Source organism: Triturus cristatus, chromosome 10, assembly GCF_964204655.1.
Source record: "Triturus cristatus chromosome 10, aTriCri1.1, whole genome shotgun sequence".
NCBI lineage: Eukaryota > Metazoa > Chordata > Amphibia > Caudata > Salamandridae > Triturus > Triturus cristatus.
The window spans coordinates 285247313-285268935 of record NC_140593.1 but is presented as its reverse complement, the minus strand read 5'-3'; the positions used below and the strand labels follow the sequence as shown (position 1 = coordinate 285268935).

General features: G+C 44.3%; 1 protein-coding gene across 5 annotated transcripts in view; it reads left to right on the top strand.

The window, feature by feature from the left end:
- Positions 1–21623, top strand: part of CDK14 (cyclin dependent kinase 14) — a 2110677-nt gene that overhangs the window by 613703 nt on the left and 1475351 nt on the right. The gene's annotated exons all lie outside the window — the stretch shown is intronic.

Sequence of the window (21623 nt, the reverse complement as noted above, 5' to 3'; positions counted from 1 at the left end):
TGTTTTGAGTACACATATTTAACACATTGCCTTTGGAAAAAGCCTGTCTGCTCGTGCCAAGCTATCAAGGGGGTGAAGAGGGGTTATTTAAAGTGTGGATCCCCTTTACACTGACCCCTATTTGAACATAGGTACCTACCTCTGCCAATTAGAGATCTCCAATTCTAACAGTTCCCTATTAAGGAAAGAATGTTGGCCTCCACCCATGCTTCTTTAGTGGAATGCAACACTTAATTGCTTTTCAGTTGGTTCTTGGCTAGCCCATTCATAGAGCAGCGGTAATGCTTCACAGTGAGGATGTGGTCCTTTTCTACTAATACAGCAGCAACCTTGGTGGGCCGTAAGTAGGGCTGGACTGGGAACCAAAAGCAGCCTGGGCAAAAATGCTCCACTCTCTTCCTTTCCTCACTTTGTTCTCTCTTCCTATTGATTCCTTCTCTCTCTTTTTTCAGCTCAGTCTTATCCCTCTCAGAGGCATCAGCAGGGGACCTGCGCTTTCAAAACCGGCTCCAGTGAAATGCGCGATTGGATCCTGCCTTAGTCCCACGCTGTTTAACATTTATGTGGCTCCCCTTGCAAATCTACTTGGGGAACTGGGCTTCATCCCAATTTCATAAGCTATTGATACCCTGCTCCTAATGGCATTTGACAAGAACTCCACCAATACCCAGTCCAAAACACCGCGGCCCGCCTGGTTTCCAATGCTTCTGCCAGGACCCCCTCCTTGCCGCTACTCGTTGGACTACACTGGCTGCCCATCCACAAGCGGATCTGTTTTAAGATCTGCTGCATAGTGCACATGGCACTACACGGCAACGGCCCCAGCTATCTCGCAGATAGACTCATACAATACCAGCCTTCCAGAACCCTCCGATCTGGCTCTAAATCACTCCTCATGGTACCTTGTGTAAAGAAATCTCGTATAGGCGGGAAAGCATTCTATCATTTGGCCCCCTCTTACTGGAATCAACTTCCCTTACACCTCCACGAATGCACCAACTATCTGCAATTCCCCAGGTTTCTTAAAACCAAACTCTTCTGAACCCCCTCGTGGCTATGTAGCACTCCCGTAGTACGGAGATACCCCTTTGGGGGTGATTCGGGCTCTTCACAAGACAAATAAATAAATAAATAAAACACAAATGCAGGCCTGAGCATAAGGCTGATGTTGCTACACCATTCTAACAATTCTCCCTAAAAAATAGTAATATGTATGTCACAGTATCTTTGTTGCAGTGCACAACTTTACCCAGGCAGCCCATGTATAAACCTTCACACTCAAGTTAATAGCTGCAACCAACCCAATACAGTTCTTTGATTTAGTTACATATTTGGAGTCTGTGACCGCTCTTGGTGCTATGCGAATGCTACAGAGCAATAGATTGTATTTTAAACAAACATTCTTCTCATCATATTGCAGAGGATCCTGCTACCCTCCATCAATTTTATGAGTGTATTTTGCAAGTGAAAGAAGCATGAATAAAACCAATAGGTCTAGCTCACATTGTGTTTTTCAAGCGACACCCTTTGGCTTTGCCAATTTTGGCATGCAGCTGGAGGGAGGCACCAAGCATGCTTACCAGAAACAGATGCAGATGAGAAGAGGTACCTGTGAGAAGCGTCCTGTCAGTAGGGTAAAGGAGCCACCTGAAGCAGAGATAATCCTCACACACAAAGGAAGGAGAGTCCCAAGCAAAGTCCCAGTAGTAACGGGAGAAGAGCTGCCATTTCCACTCACTATGTGGGTAGAGGTACTGAGTGATGGTAAGAAATATAGAGACTGGTAGTTAGGCATAGATAGTCAGATAGATGGATAGATACACAGAACTGTATAGATGCAGGTAAAGATAGATAAATAGGTACATAGAGATAGGTATTGATAGATGGGTGTATATAGATAGGTACATATAGATAGCTGTACATAAATAGATGCAAAAATAGGTACATATGTACAGTATATATATAGGACGAGCAGATGTAGGTAAATAGGTATAGTGTAGGTATAAAGATAGAAAGATTGATGTAGACAGGTAGCTATAGTCTTGATGTATAGACTGGTGAGAGATTGATATTGATTGAAAGGTGAGAAGTTTACCAACAATAAATGCTGATCTGCTAGGGCCCAAGCAATCACTTACAAAAACAAATCAGTGCTGATGGCTTGGTACACAACATGCAGCTGGTGTAGAGCAGGCTGGTCCTCCTACCAGTCTGGTCTCCACTGGCTGCACCATTGGTAGGTATGACCCTGTCGGGAGAGGGTGAAAGCGTAGCTGCTTGGTATGCAGAAATGAAGCAGTGCCCTGGTGATAGGGGAGAGGAGTGTTAAATTATTGAAAGTATGATGAGGGACTGAACATTCAGAAAACAGATGAAAATAGTCCATCCCTGTGGAGGCGGAAGGATACAGCCAGTGACTGAGCCTAAAATACTCCTGTAGGCTGATCCAAGATGTTATTGACTATGACACAAGTTAGTGGTTGATTGGCTCTGAGGTAAAGAAGTGAGACACGTAAGGAGACAATCAACTCTCGTGTGTGTGTATATATATATATATATATATATATATATATATATATATATTACCTACTGGCGGTCGCCAGTAGGTAGTTATAGTTAGGACCCCTTTTCCATAGGAAAACCTCAACATTCTATTTTGAATAACTTTGGCGCCGGTCGACGAATCCTCGCAAATTTTTCAAAATAGGTGGGGCGCTACGCTCCGCTCCTACCCTGAAAGTCTCGGGGGGATTCGTCAAGCAGGGGCTGAGATAAAAGGGGGGTCCCAAAACGCGTTTTCCCCATGCATTTTTCCATAGGACCTTTAGACACAGCTACAGCCCGAACGGCTGAACAGAATTACTTGAAATTTGGCAGAGAGGTAGCCATAAGGTCAAGGAAGTGCCTTTTGCAGGTCTGGTGTAAATCTGTTCAGTATTTCCGGAGAAAATAGCATTTAAAAGCATATATATATATATATGCGCGCAGGGTGCGCGCACCGTGCGAGCACCGTGCGAGCACCCTAACGTGCGCGAGCGTAATTCTGATTGGTGGTTACATGTTAGTCAACGTTCGAATCGGTCGAAATCAGGAAGTGTCGGCCGCCATTTTGTTTGTTTTCAGTGCGAGAGTGAAAAAGGAAGGTGGCGAACGTGAAAAGGGGGCAGGGTAGAGAGTTCCTGACCCCCTAGCCTTTGTCAGGGGGTCCCTGAAGGACCCCGAAGGCAAAAAAAAAAATTTTTTTTTTTTTAAAATCGCGGGGGTGCGCGCAGAGTGCGCGCACCCTGAAAAACACAAAAAAAAATTTTTTTTTTACAAAAAAAAAATAATAATTCGCAGGGTGAAAACCAAAAAAAAAAAAAATAATAATTTTTAATACGTAGTTTATTGTAAAATAAATATATAAAAAATAATACATAAATAAATTAGCATTTAAAAAACCGTACAAATTCACTGAAAAAACCATAGGTTTCACACACGTTATAGTTAGGAATTAGCATTTAAAAAACCTTGCTAATTCACTGAAAAAACCATAGGTTTCACACATGTTATAGTTAGCTGGACATTTTACTGATAAAAAACCAATGAAATTCCCGCGTTATAGTTACTGTAGGCAACTATAACTCACGCGACCGTAATCCTCTGCTGATGACATATGTGTCTTTATGAAAAAAAAATATTTGTAATATATGTATAGCTAAAATTTAATGGAAGAAGACATGGGCAAATAAGTGTCTAAATACAGTATTAGCATCAGCAGAGGATTGCGGTCGCGTGAGTTATAGTTGCCTACAGTAACTATAACGGGGGAATTTCATTGGTTTTTTATCAGTAAAATGTCCAGCTAACTATAACATGTGTGAAACCTATGGTTTTTTCAGTGAATTAGCAAGGTTTTTTAAATGCTAATTCCTAACTATAACGTGTGTGAAACCTATGGTTTTTTCAGTGAATATAGATATATATAGATATATATATATATTAGGATTGTGTTACATAGGAAATGCATGTCATGTGTTGCTAATAACTTTGGCCCCGTTTGACAAATCTCCATGAAATTGTTCAAAAAAGTGCTAGATTCAGTTCCAGTACTTAAGAGAGGTGGTGACCGTGAGGGTAAACTAAGACGATTGGAAACCAGATACATTCTAGAATTTGATTCTAAACATCCTAAAGGACTTAACACAACTGAAGATTTGCACACATATATATGATTTTATCATTTTACCATCTTTTAGTATTGTATTGTATAAGTGTAATTTTTCGAGTTTTAATAGGTCCGCCAAGTAATTTATACCGATTGAGGTGGTTTACATATGCTTTCAATACAGGGAATCCTTTTAACAATTGGGGTCCCCGTTATTGCTAATAAACCATCTTTCAAGATTTAACTTGCTAACAGGTATACTACTAATAGTATTTTACTCTTTTATAGTCTAATTTTACATTTTATATTCTATTCTATTTTACTTGATAGTATCTGTACTTGGTGATTCCCCACAAGACTCGAGAATACACATATACTTATTTACAATGACCAATTGAGGCACTGCTCATGATCACTGAGAAGAGACAGATCTGTACTCCATGCGAGAATATAATAGAACAACTCCATATATGATACACCAACTAGAGAGGGTAAATTCAGGTATGGATAGGAGAGATGTGTTAGAGTAATGACTAGGAAGTAGGATTTTAGAATATTTATATAATTCATATTTTACGGATTTTTATATTTATATTTATATGCACTAATTTAAATTGAAAGTTACCTTACAAATTGTTTAAAAAGTGTATCATATTTATTAAGTGTATCTATATGTAATATTTATTAATTGAATTTAACTATCCTCCATTTCACAGCCTAGGAGGTATTAGGACAGGTTTATATCAAATATGATCACCTCCTATACCATTAAATCATAGCTCGCACTTCTCCCTTCCTAACCGTTTTTACCCCTCACACATAGTTTTATCTTCATCCTTGTCTTTTATCTCCTACCACTTTTGCCAAGCATTTAATATAGTTTTCATTTCAAGCCAAGCTAGTATAAGGTATTTATACCAAATACATCTAGGCAGCACTGCACTTTATTATATTATATGTAATTTTATAATATAACTTTTAAAAGTTTTATAATTCAAACACATAAGCTCACTTTATTATTATTATATATTTTTTTGCTCCTTCTCGTTTACCATAACAATGACATTAATTTGTTATGTAAGAACAAGAAATATTTAATTTATTTATTCACTTATTTAGACTTTGCTATTTTGCACATGATAAGCCTATGACATTACACATTATATATACTTATTGACTTAAGTTAGCATTCATGCAATTAATGAAGACTATATATTTTTTTTGTATATAGCGGACGTGAATTACTAGTACATTTGTACCATGAGGGTAGTACAATTATAACCAATTAGGGTTTCATATTTAAACATCTCATGTATCTATGTAAACGACATATGTATTTACACAAGGCTCGCTGTATTCTTAACAAATCATAAGTATTTTGTCTATGTCTATCATGCACAATTGAAGCACTGGCACTTTAAAAATAGCTCTCACAGTCTGTAGCGTGTCATGTGATCAAGGCCGAGGGACGGCCGAAACGCGTCATGGCGGACTAACTGGTGGTGTGTAACGAATAAAACCTATTGCAGCACGGATTTGGGTCCATACTCGTCTTCTTTCTTCAGAAAACTGTGAAACGAGAAGTTCATATATATATATATATATATATATATATATATATATTAGGATTGTGTTACATAGGAAATGCATATCATGTGTTGCTAATAACTTTGGCCCCGTTTGACAAATCTCCATGAAATTGTTAAAAAAAGTGCTACTTTTTGGCCATTTTACACATGGAAATGTTTTGGTGATCCGTCAAGAGGGGACCGAGAAAAAGGGGGGCCCAAAATGCTTTTCCCCCATTAATTTTTCCATAGGAACTTTAGACACCGCTTCAGCCCGAACTGCTGAATGGATTTACACCAAATTTGACAGAGAACTAGATATCGGTCCAGAAAGAGTGCTTTTGTGTAAATCTGTTGAGTAGTTTTGGAGAAATTAAGGTTAAAAATAATTGGATATTTCATGCAGCGGAGGTGAGTGATATCTTATTGGCTGCCACCACCTTAACCAAAATGAGGTGGCAGCCATCTTAGGATCCGGGACATGGTACTGAGTCCTTAGAAAAACACCAAACAAAAGACATAAGGGGGCAGGGTACAGATACCCTGACCCCCTAGGCCTGTTGGTGAGGTCTCAGAGGGGCCCAAACTGGGGGCCCCAAAAGTTTTTTTCTTTAAATTATGCTGCAAATATGTGGGGGATCCGCAGCAAAAAATCTTTTTAAAAAGAAGTTCTGTCCCCCTTTCCAAGCCTTCTGTGGCCCTGGAGAACCAACCCCCTGGGGTCTGCTCACTAGCTATATCACAGGGAGTCCACCTCTTGGACACAGCAGTTTCCTTGCTCACATTCGCACAGGCAGGGATACCTGTCTGTAGGCAGGGAAACCTGTGTTGGCTCCTGCTTGGTGGGAGCATTTTTTAATGTCCTGCCAAGCATGAGCAAACACAAAGTATGCTACCAGCCGACGGGTACTTTAAAAATGCACCCGCCGGCTGGATCATACTTTTGATCTTTCTCTGCCCACACTGATGCGGGCAGGTAAACAGATCAATATTGCTCCTGCCCAGAGGGAGCAGCATTAGTAGGTTTTCTGACAATTCCTGCTGCATGCGTAGAGCCGGCTGGGGCCTTGGGGCTACCACCGCAGCCCCCTACAAGTATATGGTGGGTGCCCTGGGTGGGCATCAGGGCACCCACCTTTAAGTAAAGCAGGCCCCAGGAGATGGGGACCCTGAGACTGATAAAGGCTGACAGCGTTGAATCCAAGGAGAGCGCGCCGCTTTCAGACATCCGCTGCCCCACCCCCAACATGGCGATTCGTACCTGGTGTGTTGCTGCTGGCTGGCGTCCCGAGTGATTCCTGCCGCGACTCTTTGCCGGGATTCTTGTCGAGAGGCGAGGCAAGCTTTCGAGTCCCGGGCGTCAGGCGTAAGGATTGAGCAGGGTGTGGAGTGAGCCCTCCGGGAGTCTGTCCGCTCGCAACTGCGAGCTTTCTGGCGGTCACCGTTGGAGTTGATTGACGCGAGCAGCGCCGGTGAAGGTGAGGAGGAGACGAGCTCTTTTCCGGCGGGCACTGTGGGAGTTGGTCGATGCGAGCAACGCCCGCGAAGGTGAGGAGGGGACGAGCGCTTTCCCAAATGACGGCCGGGATTGCTGCGGGGATGCTGTGAGATTTAATGACTGGAGCCTTTCCTGATTTTGAAGCGGGAAGAACTGTGGACAGTGTTTCTGGCCGTTCTAGGGGCAATAACAGCAGCAGAGCCCTTTTCAAGATCCTCTGCGTGGCCTGGGAGCATTTCGGCTCGGTCACCTCGGCTGGGGGAGTGCCTTAGACGCCACCTGTATAGGGAGCGGGACTGCGAGGTCCAGAAGTGCTTGCGCCGTACACCGCGCGCACCTGGTTCCTCTTCCCGCCCCCTTCTCCCTCGGACCTCCCTGGACCCTCCTGGAGGTGTATTTAACTCCTCGCGGCCCCCGCTGGCGCGGGAGCCGCTCGTGTAGCGGGAAGAACTGTGGACAGTGTTTCTGGCCGTTCTAGGGGCAATAACAGCAGCAGAGCCCTTTTCAAGACCCTCTGCGTGGCCTGGGAGCATTTCGGCTCGGTCACCTCGGCTGGGGGAGTGCCTTAGACGCCACCTGCATAGGGAGCGGGACTGCGAGGTCCAGAAGTGCTTGCGCCGTCCACCGCGCGCACCTGGTTCCTCTTCCCGCCCCCTTCTTTCCTCCTCTACTTTAACCCCGCCTTGAACACGTACGCGGGACGCGCGCGGACGAGGAAGCGGGCGAAGACCGGGCCGTTTTAGGCCGTTAGAGGCCAGCAGAGACCGGACCGGGCCCCCCCTCTAACGTTGTCCCTGTCTCAAGGCTCTTCTCCATACTCCATCAGCCTGCGGCTTTGACTGTTCCTCTCGCCATGGCTACTAGAGTATCCAGGAGTAAGGCTGCCCAACAGTGCTCTAGCACACTGGAAAAATTCTTTCCGAAGACCAGTGCTGCGGCTAGCAAAGGTCGCACAGTATCAGACACTCTCCTTGAGGTAAACTTAGAAAATGTGTCAGTTTCAGTGGTCCCCTCGGACTCTTCTTCCATCGATGTTAGTACTCCAATACCCTTTGACGCCACCCATCTATCTCTCATGGATAGTATTGATCAGACAATCGAGACAGTCCTCCAACAACTTAGGACTCCGTCTAATCTACTGAGGGATAGCGAGTCTCTGCGTCCCTCGGGGGTGGTGGAGACCACTCCGTATATGAACTGTGCGGAAATGTCTAAGGCGCAGGATGAAGGGCAAGTTGCAGCGCCAACAGATCCCGTAGGCAGTAGAGTGGACCATCCTCCGAAAAGGAAAAGGTCAAGGAAACTTAGAGGGGCAAAAAGGGCCAAAGTGGATAAAACCAACCCAACATTAGATGTTAGCTCAGACATTCCGGCTTCTCCCGTGGTTACTTCCCCGGGAATTGGGTCTGATCAATCCGACTCGCCATTAGCCACAGTGGTACCTGGGTGTTCTGGCCCGTTTATATTCGGTGGAAATCCTCCAAATGCGACAGAGGCTCTAATTGGCTCTTTTAGGGACATCCTTAGGAGCCTGTTGGAGCCCCTGTCTGTAAAATTGGATTCCATAGCTGCTAGACTCAGGGCTATAGAAGACGCACATAACAGGAATAGTCCTAGCAGGGGATTGGGTCCAAGTGCACAGACGGCTCCCCGGGATTCTGTATGGAATAGACCATCTACTGCTGGAATAAGCATACAGGCCCCGGTTGGGGCACAACATAGTGTTACAGGTAGTCATGCTCCCCCACTGCCCTCTTTACAAATGTCTAGGCCCCCTGTCCCTGCACCTAGAAGATCCAAGCAACCAACATTACCCCTTCCAACGAGTGGGGGGCGAGTTAACAATGAACATACTGGTCGCCCCACTAGCCCCAACACTAGGCGCAGGGCGGTTAATTTGCCCCCTGAGGCTGTGCCCTACACAGCGATTATGGTGGGAGTTCCTGAGCTCACTGGCGACACCAGAGAGCCACAGGACTCACTCCGTAATAAGGTAATTAGTTGGCTTAATATTAACAGGCCCCTCCCTTCTAACATCAAAGGTGATGTGTTGATGGTCAGACGGATCCCATGGATTGGAATCACCCCCAAAAACAGGGTAGGGGACTGTATCATAATTAGTTTTAAAAGCCCACTGGTTGCCCCTTACATTTGCAATTGGCTGGTAAGGCTGGATAAGTCCAACATAGAATTAGTGTCCCTCTCACACTTCTACCCAAATGCTTCCAACTTAGTAGTGGGGAGGGAACAGAGTTGGACCAGAGTGGGCTTCGCCGTAGATGGTTCACGGTACAGACCCAAGCACAACACACTGCCCGCCCATGGCAATTTTGTCCTTCAGAATAGATTCTCCTGCCTGGACCAAGTAGATTGACCAATAAGGGGGGACATTCCACAACACCCAGTAAATTTTGCCTATGGGTCTACACTCAGGGGGGAAGGTACATCTGTTCCCGTAAATGAAAAAAGGTCCCTGGCCCCTTCAAATGACGGGGGGACCGCCCTGGGAAGCATCCAAGTTTTAGATGAGGATCCACCAAACACATCAACTGTTCTTACAACGCAATTGGTGGAGCTTGCTGAATTACCCACCCAGTCGCCCATTACTACTGGTTTGGGTGACCTGGGTAATTCTGCACATGACATCCCGTCTGCACTAAGTGAAGCAGGTCCCCAATTCCAAGGTCCAGGCCTGACTATCCTTTCCTGGAATGTAGCTGGCATCTCAAGTAAGGTGGATACCCCGGAGTGGGAAACTTTGGTCAGTAAAAGTGACATCCTCCTCTTCCAGGAGACATGGGCTAGGGCACCACAGCTTAGGAGGGGATATGACATTTTTGAAATCCCGGCAAAGTCGAATGGGAGAGGGAGACCCTCGGGAGGTTTAGCAATCTGGGTGGCGAGCCACATTGGGTGTCAGGTGGATAGAATGGACACACTTTCACCGGACATTCAGTGTGTGCTCCTCAGATGGCCTGGTAAAAGTACATGGGCTATTGTTAACGTTTACTCTCGACCAGTCGCTGTGGGTAAGGAATCCCCCACCCTAGTTGATCTTTCATCTTTTCTAGGGCAACTGCCAGGTGACCTGAAAATAGTGATGGGAGGAGATTTCAACTGCCACTTTGAACCCCTGGAAGGTCTAATGGAGGGTGCCTTTACTGCCGAGGATGACCACTGGGGAGTTCCACCTTCCTCCTCACCTCACCCCAAAGCTTGGTCTCCGTTGGCAGTACAACTTACCTCTCTCACTCTGAACTTTGCACTGAGGGCGTGTAACGGACGCACCCCCTCTGACACTCCTTCGGTGTGTACTTTCAACAAAAAGGGCCATGAGTCAAGGTTGGACTACATTTTTATAGATATTTCCCTGTGGCCCAAAGTTCAAGATTTTAGAGTGATCCCGAGGACAGACAGTGACCACAATTCCCTTTTGTTGGAGATCCAGCACCCAGCCCCTGCTATAGGGATGCTAATTACCGATTTTTGAGTCGACCAGGGAGACATACTACTCACTACAAGCAGGCGCCGAGTGAAATGGGGGAAGCTAGTTGATAAAGAAGAAGCTTTAAAAAACCTCTATGGCATAGCACTCCCCAGGTTCCAGGAGGTGGATGCTCTCATTAATCAATCTAGACCCTCAGACTACAATGAGAGACTATTTGGCATTCACCAGGGGATGTATGACGTTACAACGCACACTTTTACAACGCATGCACTTACAACGCATTTTTTACAACGCATAATCCATTACAACGCATGACATTACAACGCAGGACACTACAACGCATTTTTAAAAAATACCTTTACAACGCATTACCATTACAACGCATACTACCTTTACAACGCATACCATTACAACGCATAATATTAAATTACATTTAAGGTAAGTATTAGATAGTATAGGGGTAAAAATTACTATTCTAACTCCAGGGGGTGCAACAGTAGGGTAAGTGTTGGATAGTGTAGGGGTAAAAATTACTATTCTAACTCCAGGGGGTGCAACAGTAGGGTAAGTGTTGGATAGTGTAGGGGTAAAAATTTCTATTCTAACTCCAGGGGGTGCAACAGTAGGGTAAGTGTTGGATAGTGTAGGGGTAAAAATTACTATTCTAACTCCAGGGGGTGCAACAGTAGGGTAAGTGTTGGATAGTGTAGGGGTAAAAATTACTATTCTAACTCCAGGGGGTGCATCAGTAGGGTAAGTGTTGGATAGTATAGGGGTAAAAATTACTATTCTAACTCCAGGGGGTGCATCAGTAGGGTAACTGTTGGATAGTATAGGGGTAAAAATTACTATTCTAACTCCAGGGGGTGCAACAGTAGGGTAAGTGTTGGATAGTGTAGGGGTAAAAATTACTATTCTAACTCCAGGGGGTGCAACAGTAGGGTAAGTGTTGGATAGTGTAGGGGTAAAAATTACTATTCTAACTCCAGGGGGTGCAACAGTAGGGTAAGTGTTGGATAGTGTAGGGGTAACAATTACTATTCTAACTCCAGGGGGTGCAACAGTAGGGTAAGTGTTGGATAGTGTAGGGGTAAAAATTACTATTCTAACTCCAGGGGGTACAACAGTAGGGTAAGTGTTGGATAGTTTAGGGGTAAAAATTACTATTCTAACTCCAGGGGGTGCATCAGTAGGGTAAGTGTTGGATAGTATAGTGTAATATTATGCGTTGTAATGGTATGCGTTGTAATGGTAGTATGCGTTGTAATGGAATGCGTTGTAAAGGTAGTTTTTAAAAATGCGTTGTAGTGTCATGCGTTGTAATGTCATGCGTTGTAATGGATTATGCGTTGTAAAAAATGCGTTGTAATGGTAGTGCGTTGTAAAAGTTGCGTTGTAAAGGTTGTTCCCCTTCACCAGGCCTTAGTAAGGGACCTTGCAGATGTCTTCAATCCGGCCCTGCCCACTAGAAGGAAAAAGACTCGCGCTCCGACTTGGTACACCTCCACTTGCAGGAAAACTAAGTCTGAGCTTCTTTCCGCAATTAAAGAGGGTAGCGATAAGGTGAAGATTGCAGCCCTTAGGAGGGGGTACAAGTTAGTACTGGCCAATGCAAGGGCAGAGTGGGATTGGAATCACTGGCATGAACTGTCTGAAGCCCTTAAATCCAAAGACTCTAGAAAATTTTGGGCTCTGGTAAACAATGGAACAGGGGATCTGCTATCCGCAGTAGAACCCAATATTGCCCCCTCTATTTGGGAGGCCCACTTTGGGACACTATATCAAGAAACCACTCTCTGGCCGGAAGGGATGGTGGTGGAGTCCCCCTGCCTGCCAGATGTGACCTTGGAATTTTCCTTGGGGGAGGTGAATCTAGCACTGGAGCGCTTAGCGCTGGGGAAGGCACCGGGGTTGGACAAGCTACCCGGTGATTTGTTCAGATACCACCCTGACATTTGGGCCCCGTACTTTCTTGTTCTTTTTAATGCTATTTTGGGAGGTATGGCGGTCCCTTCCTCTTGGTTAGGGGCTGAAATAGTTCCGATTTACAAGAAAGGGTCCCCTTTGAGTCCGGCAAATTACAGGCCTATTAGCCTGATAGATGTTCCCCAAAAGCTTTTTGCGCGCCTTATTTTGAACCATCTATTAGACTGGGTGGAGGAAAATGACATCATGAGTCCCCTGCAGGCTGGCTTCAGGAAAAACACGTCGACCATGGACCAGATCTTCCGCCTCGTTCTCCTCTACTGGAAGACGGTGAGGATCGAGGGCGGGAGATTGTACATGGTCTTCGTGGATCTGAGGTCAGCCTTTGACCTAGTCCCACGCAGGAAACTTTGGGAGGTGCTGGAAAAGTTAGGAATTTCCCCCCAGCTACTTAACATCTTGGCCAGGCTGCATGAGAACAACTATGCGCAAGTCAGGTGTGGGAAAGATGGCAAACTTTCATCCAGGTTTCCTGTTCGTCGAGGTGTGAGGCAGGGTTGTGTCTTGGCACCGACCCTGTTTTGCTTATTCATTAATAATGTCATCTCACACCTGGAAGACGTCAAGGACAACGACGCCCCCTGTTTGGCAGGTAGGAAGGTACCGGCAATCATGTTTGCCGACGATACCCTCCTCCTTTCAAAATCCCCCATGGGGATCCAGAGGATCCTGGATGGATTTGGTCTTTTCTGTCATCAGCATGGGTTGGAGGTGAACACAGAAAAGACCAAGTTCATGATCTTCAACCCACCAACCAAAACTAGGCCCAATCCCACCCTGGGGACCGCCAGCCTTGAGAGGGTGTCCACCTTCATATATCTGGGGGTAACACTGCAGGAAAATCTAGCATGGGATCGACAGATAGTACGATCTAAGGCCAAATTGTCCCAACTGTCGGGTGCAATCCTGAAAGTGGCTAATACTTCTTCCTTCAAGCCCATAAGCCCGGCCCTTGAAACTTACAAGACCCAGGCTAAGGCTGCGGCCATGTATGGCAGTGAGCTATGGGGATACAAAGCGGTGAAGGGCTTATCAACAGTGGAAAATAGTTTTCTAAGGCGCCTTCTAGCCCTTCCAAGTGCCACGCCACTTCAGCCTCTGAGAATGGACATGGGTCTTCCCCCTATTGCAGAGGAGCTTGTGTCAAAACCAGTGAAGTTCTGGCACAGGCTCTGGTCTACGGACGAACTTCATCATTATAGGGAGGATCTTACCCATGTCATGAGTTTAAACTGCAGCGGCAAAATCCCCTGGCTCACCTTTGTGGAAAACGAACTGTCTGCCATCAATCTCCGCATCCTGTGGGAGGACCCTGCGCGAGGCTGCCAAACAATCTCGCGCAAAGCCCTGGCACAAATCTACAAAGCCAGGTCCCTTGCTCACTTGATGGACGCTCAAAATAGCGGCACCCTAACTTTGCGATTTTTAGAATCCAAAAATTCTTATGCTTTTGAACCTTTTATGGATTTTATCTTTCCCATCCTGGCGAGGAAACTGTATGTTCAATGGAGGCTTAGCACACTACCTATTAATTCATACACCTCTAAGTGGACAAATGGGGGCGATAAAACATGTCCCTGCTGTAACAACCATGTGGAAGATGACCCCCATATCTTGTTTGTGTGCCCTGCATACCAAAGGCCCAGAAAATACTGGATAGCACCGCTCTGTAAGAACCTGGGGTTCAGAGAGTATGCACAGGCATACAGGATTTTGAAAACTAGCACCCTGGGCCACATTGTGTTCGCTGTTTCCAAATTTCTTATGGCCATATGGTTGATCAGAAAGAAAAAATTGTCTGAAGCCCCTTGAACTTTCTAAAGAACTTTCTAAATGCAATTTTAAATCACTCCTCGCTGGGAGAGCCGACTCTATTTAAATGTGTTTTAAAATAATGTTTTAATGTTTGTAATGTTTGCATTGCATCTTTTATGGTCTATATGGCCGAAATAAAGAATTTTTGGAATTGGATAAAGGCTTGGGGAGGGAGCTCCGCAGCCTCTCTCTCCCTTTAAGATAAAAAACCCTAGAGGATAGGGTCCCCAGGGCACAGTAAGGCTCAGGGAGGGGACCACGTTGACCCCATCCCCTTTAAAATAAATAATGCCCTGGGGATGGGGTCCCCGGGGCCTAATGAATCTCGGGGACGGGCCATGTGGTCCCCCTTCCCTTTAATAAAAAAAGGCCCTGGGGAATGGTGTCCCCGGGGCCTAATGAGACTCTGGGAGGCGGGCCAGGCAGGCCCCTCCCCTTTAAAATATATATGACCTTGAAGATGGAGTCCCCAGGGCCATATTAGGCTTGTTGAGAGGGGCCACTTGGTCCCCCTCCCCTTTTTAAGAAATAAAAAAAAAGCCCTGGGGTATGGGATCCCGATTGCCAGGCCCTGTGACCAACCCCCGCCATGCATGACCAAAGGGCCTGTGCAGTGTGGGGTTGACTTCCTTTAGGGGGAGTTAGCCGCATGCTAGGCCTTAAGACCAACCTCTGACTCCACAAGGTTGGCTGCAGGCCCTATGGCAAACCCCCTGCCGTGCACAACTATAGGCCCTGTGCAGTGTGGGGTTGGCTGCATTTAGGGGGGTTGACCACAGGCCTGGTCGCAGATCAGGCCTTCGGTCATGTGCAGCATGGTGTTGGCTGCATGCAGGCGGGGAGACTGGCTGGAGACCAGGCCCTGCAGCTGAACCCCCGCCGCTGACAGCCTTTGGCCGTGCATGGCAGGCACGTGGGATTTATGTATGGCAATTAAATATTACTTTACGGTAAAAAAACCAAGCTAGATATTCACTGAAAAATAAAGGTTAAAGTAACGTTATAGTTAGGTGAAATGTTCAGTAACAAAATAAAGTTTTAAACTCTAAAAACTACTGAAATTCACCAGTTATAGTTCTCAAGTAACTATAACCAGTGCCCTAACTTAACTATAACTTGCTCCCTCGCCATGTTCTGCTAATCACCCTCCATATTACGTGAATGAAGTAATAAAGTGCATTATAATGTATTCATCAAAAGATTACAATAAAAAATATAAAATATTACAGTTGGCGTGAATGTCAAGTGATCGTGACGAAGTTTTAGACATATAAATTGCGATCAATGATAAACACAGTTTGCTAATTCACAATACGAACACTTTATCAGCTTCATCTAAGAAAGTATTTATCCTTATAATTGCACTATTGTCTCTGACATTTAAACAGTATCTAACAGCCTCAACAGTAGATCTTGTTGCTGCATTGTTAAAATTTGTCACAGGTACATTTTAAATACAAAAGTTTGGGGCAAATACATAAAATGTGTTTCAGTTGTAAGTACACAGAGTAGACAAGCAGTTTTTAGGTCTCGCCTTGCTATCGCGTAAGCGATCGCTAGGCGAGACTATTGTAAGCGGGTTTTAAAAGTGCTCCCAAAAAGCGGATTGCATGGCTAGCACGTGCACAATCACGCGCATCGTGCCGCCATGCAATCCGCTTTTTGGGAGCACTTCAAAGGGTCCGCTCCCCCGCCCCCGCCAAGCGCGCGCGCCACGCTCTGCTTTTTGGGAGCACTTCAAAGGGTCCGCTCCCCCGCCAAGCGCGCACGCCATGCTCCGCCGGGCTTCTCTTGTTAAACATGTTCTGATCTCTATGGTCCACATTTAAAATACCCACCACCACCACTACCATAACCACCGCCCCACCACCCCACACACGCACATGTATTGTGCTTCTGTACAAATTGTGCACTCAGTTGGAGTGTCTAAAGTACCTTTTCAATTGTCAACACAATTTATCGCATTTGTTTTAGTGGGTGTTTTAAGTGATTCTGGATGAGGAGCCAAACGGTGGAGTCAGTTCTTGTGCGCTTTTGTATACATCCGCATTCCTGATGTGTGCTTCTTGGAGAAAACACTTGTTAATCCAAGTAGAACAGCAGGCAGAAGCCCTCTGGGTGATCTCCAGTGCCGAACCCGACAGACATGCCTAGGCATGACTCTGCTATATCTGGGTTCCTTTAGATGCTCAGTGGAGCTTTGATTTACAGTACGATTATTACTTGTTTCCAAATTTTGCACGAAAGCAGCGAGTGACTGCAGCAAGAAAGTATTTTAGACTTATATTAAACCGCCATGAATCTTCTTAGGTTACAGTATTAGTGGGATCCGCATTTTAATGTTTCCACGTTGCAATCGGCTATTTAATTGGATTCAGATTTACCTTTTTTATAGGAAAGAGTTGTGTAGTACGGAAGCTAATACTTATTCGTTTGTGTTCCGCAACTTTGCAGTAGCAGAGTTTGCCCCTGTGCAAAACTCAGATATTCCAATAAAGAAGAGCAAAGAGTTTGATGCTACCACATTTTGAAACGCAACACTTATTCTTTCAGAACAACTAGTGCCCACTTCCGGCTCCGGGGGCTACTTTACAGAATCTTCAGATTGGTTCTTGCTTTGTAGGAATGCTTTTATGGACTGGTCGGGTAAGGGTCTATATATATATGTTTTTTTCTTTCTTTATTTCCACCGGAGTCCTCCCTTAATTTAAATGCAGCACTATCACTAAATAACTGTTTATTTCGGGTACATTTCCTATAAAACGGAGCAAATAATAGATATGTAGATCATTTAAAAATGTTTAGGCACAGCATAATAAAATTGAAAACCTCGTACAATACTATAATACAATAAATTTGTAAAAACCTCAAATGCCATAGGTTACCATACAAACTGTCATTGCATTAAAATGTAATAAAGTACAATGTGCATTTCCATAGCCACAACTACAGTCGTGCCAGCACTATTAAGCAAAATTCTCGCTGTGCAAGGGACAAGTATTTAGATCTCAACATCCAGGCAAAATATAACAAGCATTTGCAATGCAATAGGTCTCGCATTTGCATGATTTTGAGCTATTGGCATTTTAAATGACTATGGCTTTTATTTATGTCTTCTCAAAACCTGCAGGTTTATAAGTACAAAGTGCACATGATAAAAAACATTGTTATTTGAAATGCCAATAGGTCAAAGTTTGCAAAATGCGAGACCTATTGCATTGCAAATGCTTGTTCTTTAAGCGCTAGGTTCCATTTCCCCTCAAATTCATAAATGGAAATGTGCAACAGTATAACTCTTGGGAATTTCATTTTACATAGCCTGGCAGGTTTCATTCTAGATATTCTTGGCATTGTGAGGCAAAGATGTGAGAAACTATGTCCATGTGTTTATATTGTTGTGACTTAGCCAAGTAGCTGTCCTTCTGTTTGCAACTTAAAGTCCCTCGGAGTAGACTTTCGCGTCCCAGCTGATTTAACTTTGCCAGCGACTCCAGATCTGGTAGTGTTTGGGTTTCTAGAGCCATGTATTTGAGTATATAACATTCAGTTCCATATCCTTGTATGATGTTTTCCTTAGTTCCTGATTAATAAAGTTGATGCATCCGCCCTTGCACAGTCACAGATATAATTCAGAATGCTTCTGTGGTGAAATGATGTTAAGGTTTTACATTTAGTTCAAGACTGATAACACAGTGTGCAGTTGCTGTGTGGATATGCAAAAGATTGCATACATGCTGCATATATATTTTATCAAGACGTGCTATAGCCTTGTAGTTTAATACAGGAGATGCATAATGTAAGTATTGAATATGTTTTATGTTTAGTGCTTTCAGTGATGGCTTGATTGCTATGCCGTCGAACAAGTTGGAAAATCTTATAGCAGTTTTTGTTATCATGGCTAACAGGAGATTTCTGGTGGATAGATGGTTAGACCATGATATCTTACTGTCAAATTTAGCTCCACGATAGTTGTATTGATTGACTACTTTGATTGAAGCATCTCCTAAGATCCACGACATGGGCTTAGGTTTCTTTCAAATGATCATCATTTTCATTTTTGACAGGTTAGCAATTAGTCCAAGCTGAATTCATTTAGATGATTTAGTGGGTGTTACAGGTCTTTTGGGATTTGTGACAATATCACCAGGGCATTGGCGAACACCAAGTATGATATTCTTGAATTTCCCAGCTTAGTTGGAATACCAAGGTCTGAATAAGGAGACGCAGTACGATCAGCGATATACGAAGACAATAATAAGAGGGTCAGATGCACCCTTGTTTGAGGTCATTCTAAGTGCGGAATTTGGATGTCAAAAGATTGTTGGTGGATAACCTTACCTGCAGCTATGCATCAGTATGTAATTCTATAAGGAAATGCAATAAGGAGAGGTCTGCTTTCCATTTCTAGAGCTTTTCCTATAGTCTTTGCTAATTCACTTTGTCGAAGGCAGTTGAATAATCTACAAACAGGCATATAATGCTGTTTTGTTTTTTTTTTTATGATTTTTTTTACAAGAAGAGTCAAAGCCACAATGTTGTAGACAGTTGAGCAGCCCATGCGGAATTCAGTTTGTGTTAGTGGTATTAGAAGTTGTTTTGTAACTCAATTTGCCAGTTTATGTAATAAGTGTCTAGAAAATAGCTTCCCTTCAAAATCTAGGAGGGATATTCATCTATAGGTGGCTGGATTTTGTTTTAGTCCCCTTTTATAGATTGGATGTACCTTTCCATGAGGTAGGAATCTGCACAGTCATATTACATCATTCATGACATCATTGAATAAATCACTGCAACATTTGAAGTGAAAGTATTGATGAGAAAAGTGTGCATGGCAGGTGGTGCGAGTTATCGATACCTTTGGGCATGAGTCATAGTTACTTGAGATAACAATAACTGTAACTGGTACATTTCAGTGTATTTTTAGAGTTTAAAACATTATGTTGTTACTGAACGTTTCACCTAACTATAACAATGCTTTAACCTTTGTTTTTTTCAGTGGAAAAATATATATATTATATTATATTAATATTATATTAAACAGACTTGGAAAAATCAGCTCAATTTGATATCTAGCAAAGTCATTGTAATTTTGTTGCAGTTACGTTATAGTTCCTCTAATAAGTGTGGAAACCTGGTGTGCATGAATTTAAACTGCAGCTGCCAGTAAACATAGAAGCAGGGTCGGACTTGTCTATATGGAAATCTGGCAGTGCCCGAAGAGCTAGTCTGACATATTGGTGTATGGGGTACATTTTGGCTGTCTGTGGGCGTGTTTTATGATCTGGTGGGCTGGCTTTTACTGTTGATATCTCAATATTACCTAAAACGTTGCCTGCAGCAAGCGCAAATTCTCTGATTTGCAAATGTAGATCACAGTTTTCAGCTACCTTATTCGCTAATGAGGGACACTTTTAATTTGGTGCCCGGGCCTATATTCAGTCCATGTTGGACCCTACATATAAGAATACAGTGTGCCCCAACAGGTAGCAACCATAGACATTAGGGAGCTGTAGAGAACTTAGGGTGTCTCACTGGCTTTTGGGTTGTACTATTACAGAGTATTCCGACTCCCACTTTACAAGAATATTTTCGTTATCACTAAAGCACTTTTGGTTTGGATTCGAAGTCCTAACATGAACATTGCGTCGATTGGGTGTTTCCCTTTGACATGAAATTGCCTTGCAGGTCGTATTATTGTTGTTAAACATGGCCGAGCAACCCATTCACACTGTGCGAAAGCATAACTGTTGATTTTCCAGAGATGTCTATTACGCCTTTTCAGTTTCTGATCTACATTTGAGGCCAGATTAGATGAACTAGACCTGATCTCAGCAAATTTGCCTTGGTTAAATGCAATTTTACATCAGTTGACCATTGCAAACCGCATTTACTCACAACCATTTTAAAAAACTGCATTTGTGCCAGCAGCTTTTGAAGCAAATGTTGGTGCAAAACCGGCTGCCAGTGTAGTTCCCCCAATACATTTTCAAAGGCAACACTTCACCTGCCATATTTATAGGTGCCGTATCTTAAATGGTTTAAGAATTTTCTTTTTCAATAATCTTTTAAGATACATTTCTTGTATCCCTCCCCTGCCATCCGCCACCTCTGTACATAGACATCCAGGTACATTTATGGTTCATTAAGTTGCAAGAGTGGTCTTCGGCCAGGATGTAGTGTCTAAATAATAAAGAAAGAGATTGGAATGCACTTCTCGGTGCAGTTTAGGGTCTTCTAAGGTTGCTCTTTCCCAGGCTTCACGTGCCTCTTAAGGTATATCCAACGAGCACAGGTCACCGCCCGCTGGGTGTCACCCCCGCAAGCTCAACCAGCCATTCTCTGATTTGGTTCAACACAATATTTCTAACACTCCACCTGAATAATGCAGAAGGAAACTTGACCCCGTCGGCTCTGTGTAAAGCTGTTTGTTTGGGATACCACCGATGTCACTTTAATTAGTGTGATAGTTCTGCCGGCATCCAGCACGGCAGACGCAGAAACTTTGCCACTCAAGCTCTGCATGAATATTTTAGGAAGGGTGACGCAAGCTGCGGCTCTTGCAATGGTAATGCAGTGCCTTGGGACAAGTCTGTTTTTTTTTGTCTCCTACATCCTTTGCACGATAGGGATTTGAATTCTTAGACTTGGAATAATGCATGTTTCCATTTGTTGGCAGCGGAGCGCGAGGATCCCTTTCAGTGAGGCAATGCAAGGCTCGCCATGGAGCGTGCCAAGGTTATGGAGGAGACACGTGCATGACCGGCATTTTCATTCCCTGTTCCGAGCACGTCTCATTCTCACGCCAAGTCTCTTATACTGCCCTTATAACACCAATAAATTGGAGCGGCGTGGACAGAGCCCTCTGTGTCCTTCCTCCACTCAACCCTCTGTGCTTTTGTATCACTGCGCTGCAGAAACAATCCGCGCCTCGCCTTATCCCAGCGCAGGACAGATTACTAACTTGACTGTAGCCTCTAAAATGTAAACATTACTCGGGTTTAACAGTGCAACTGTGGAAAGTGAACAAAGCTGGGGGTGTTAGCGGGCGTCGTGCGCTCCAGGGCTCACCTGCGCATGGTTGACGCCCCTCTGCGTGAAGGCGGCCACGCCCAGTCGAGGCACTGACATCAGATGCGCACCTCACTGGAGTATATCGGCTTC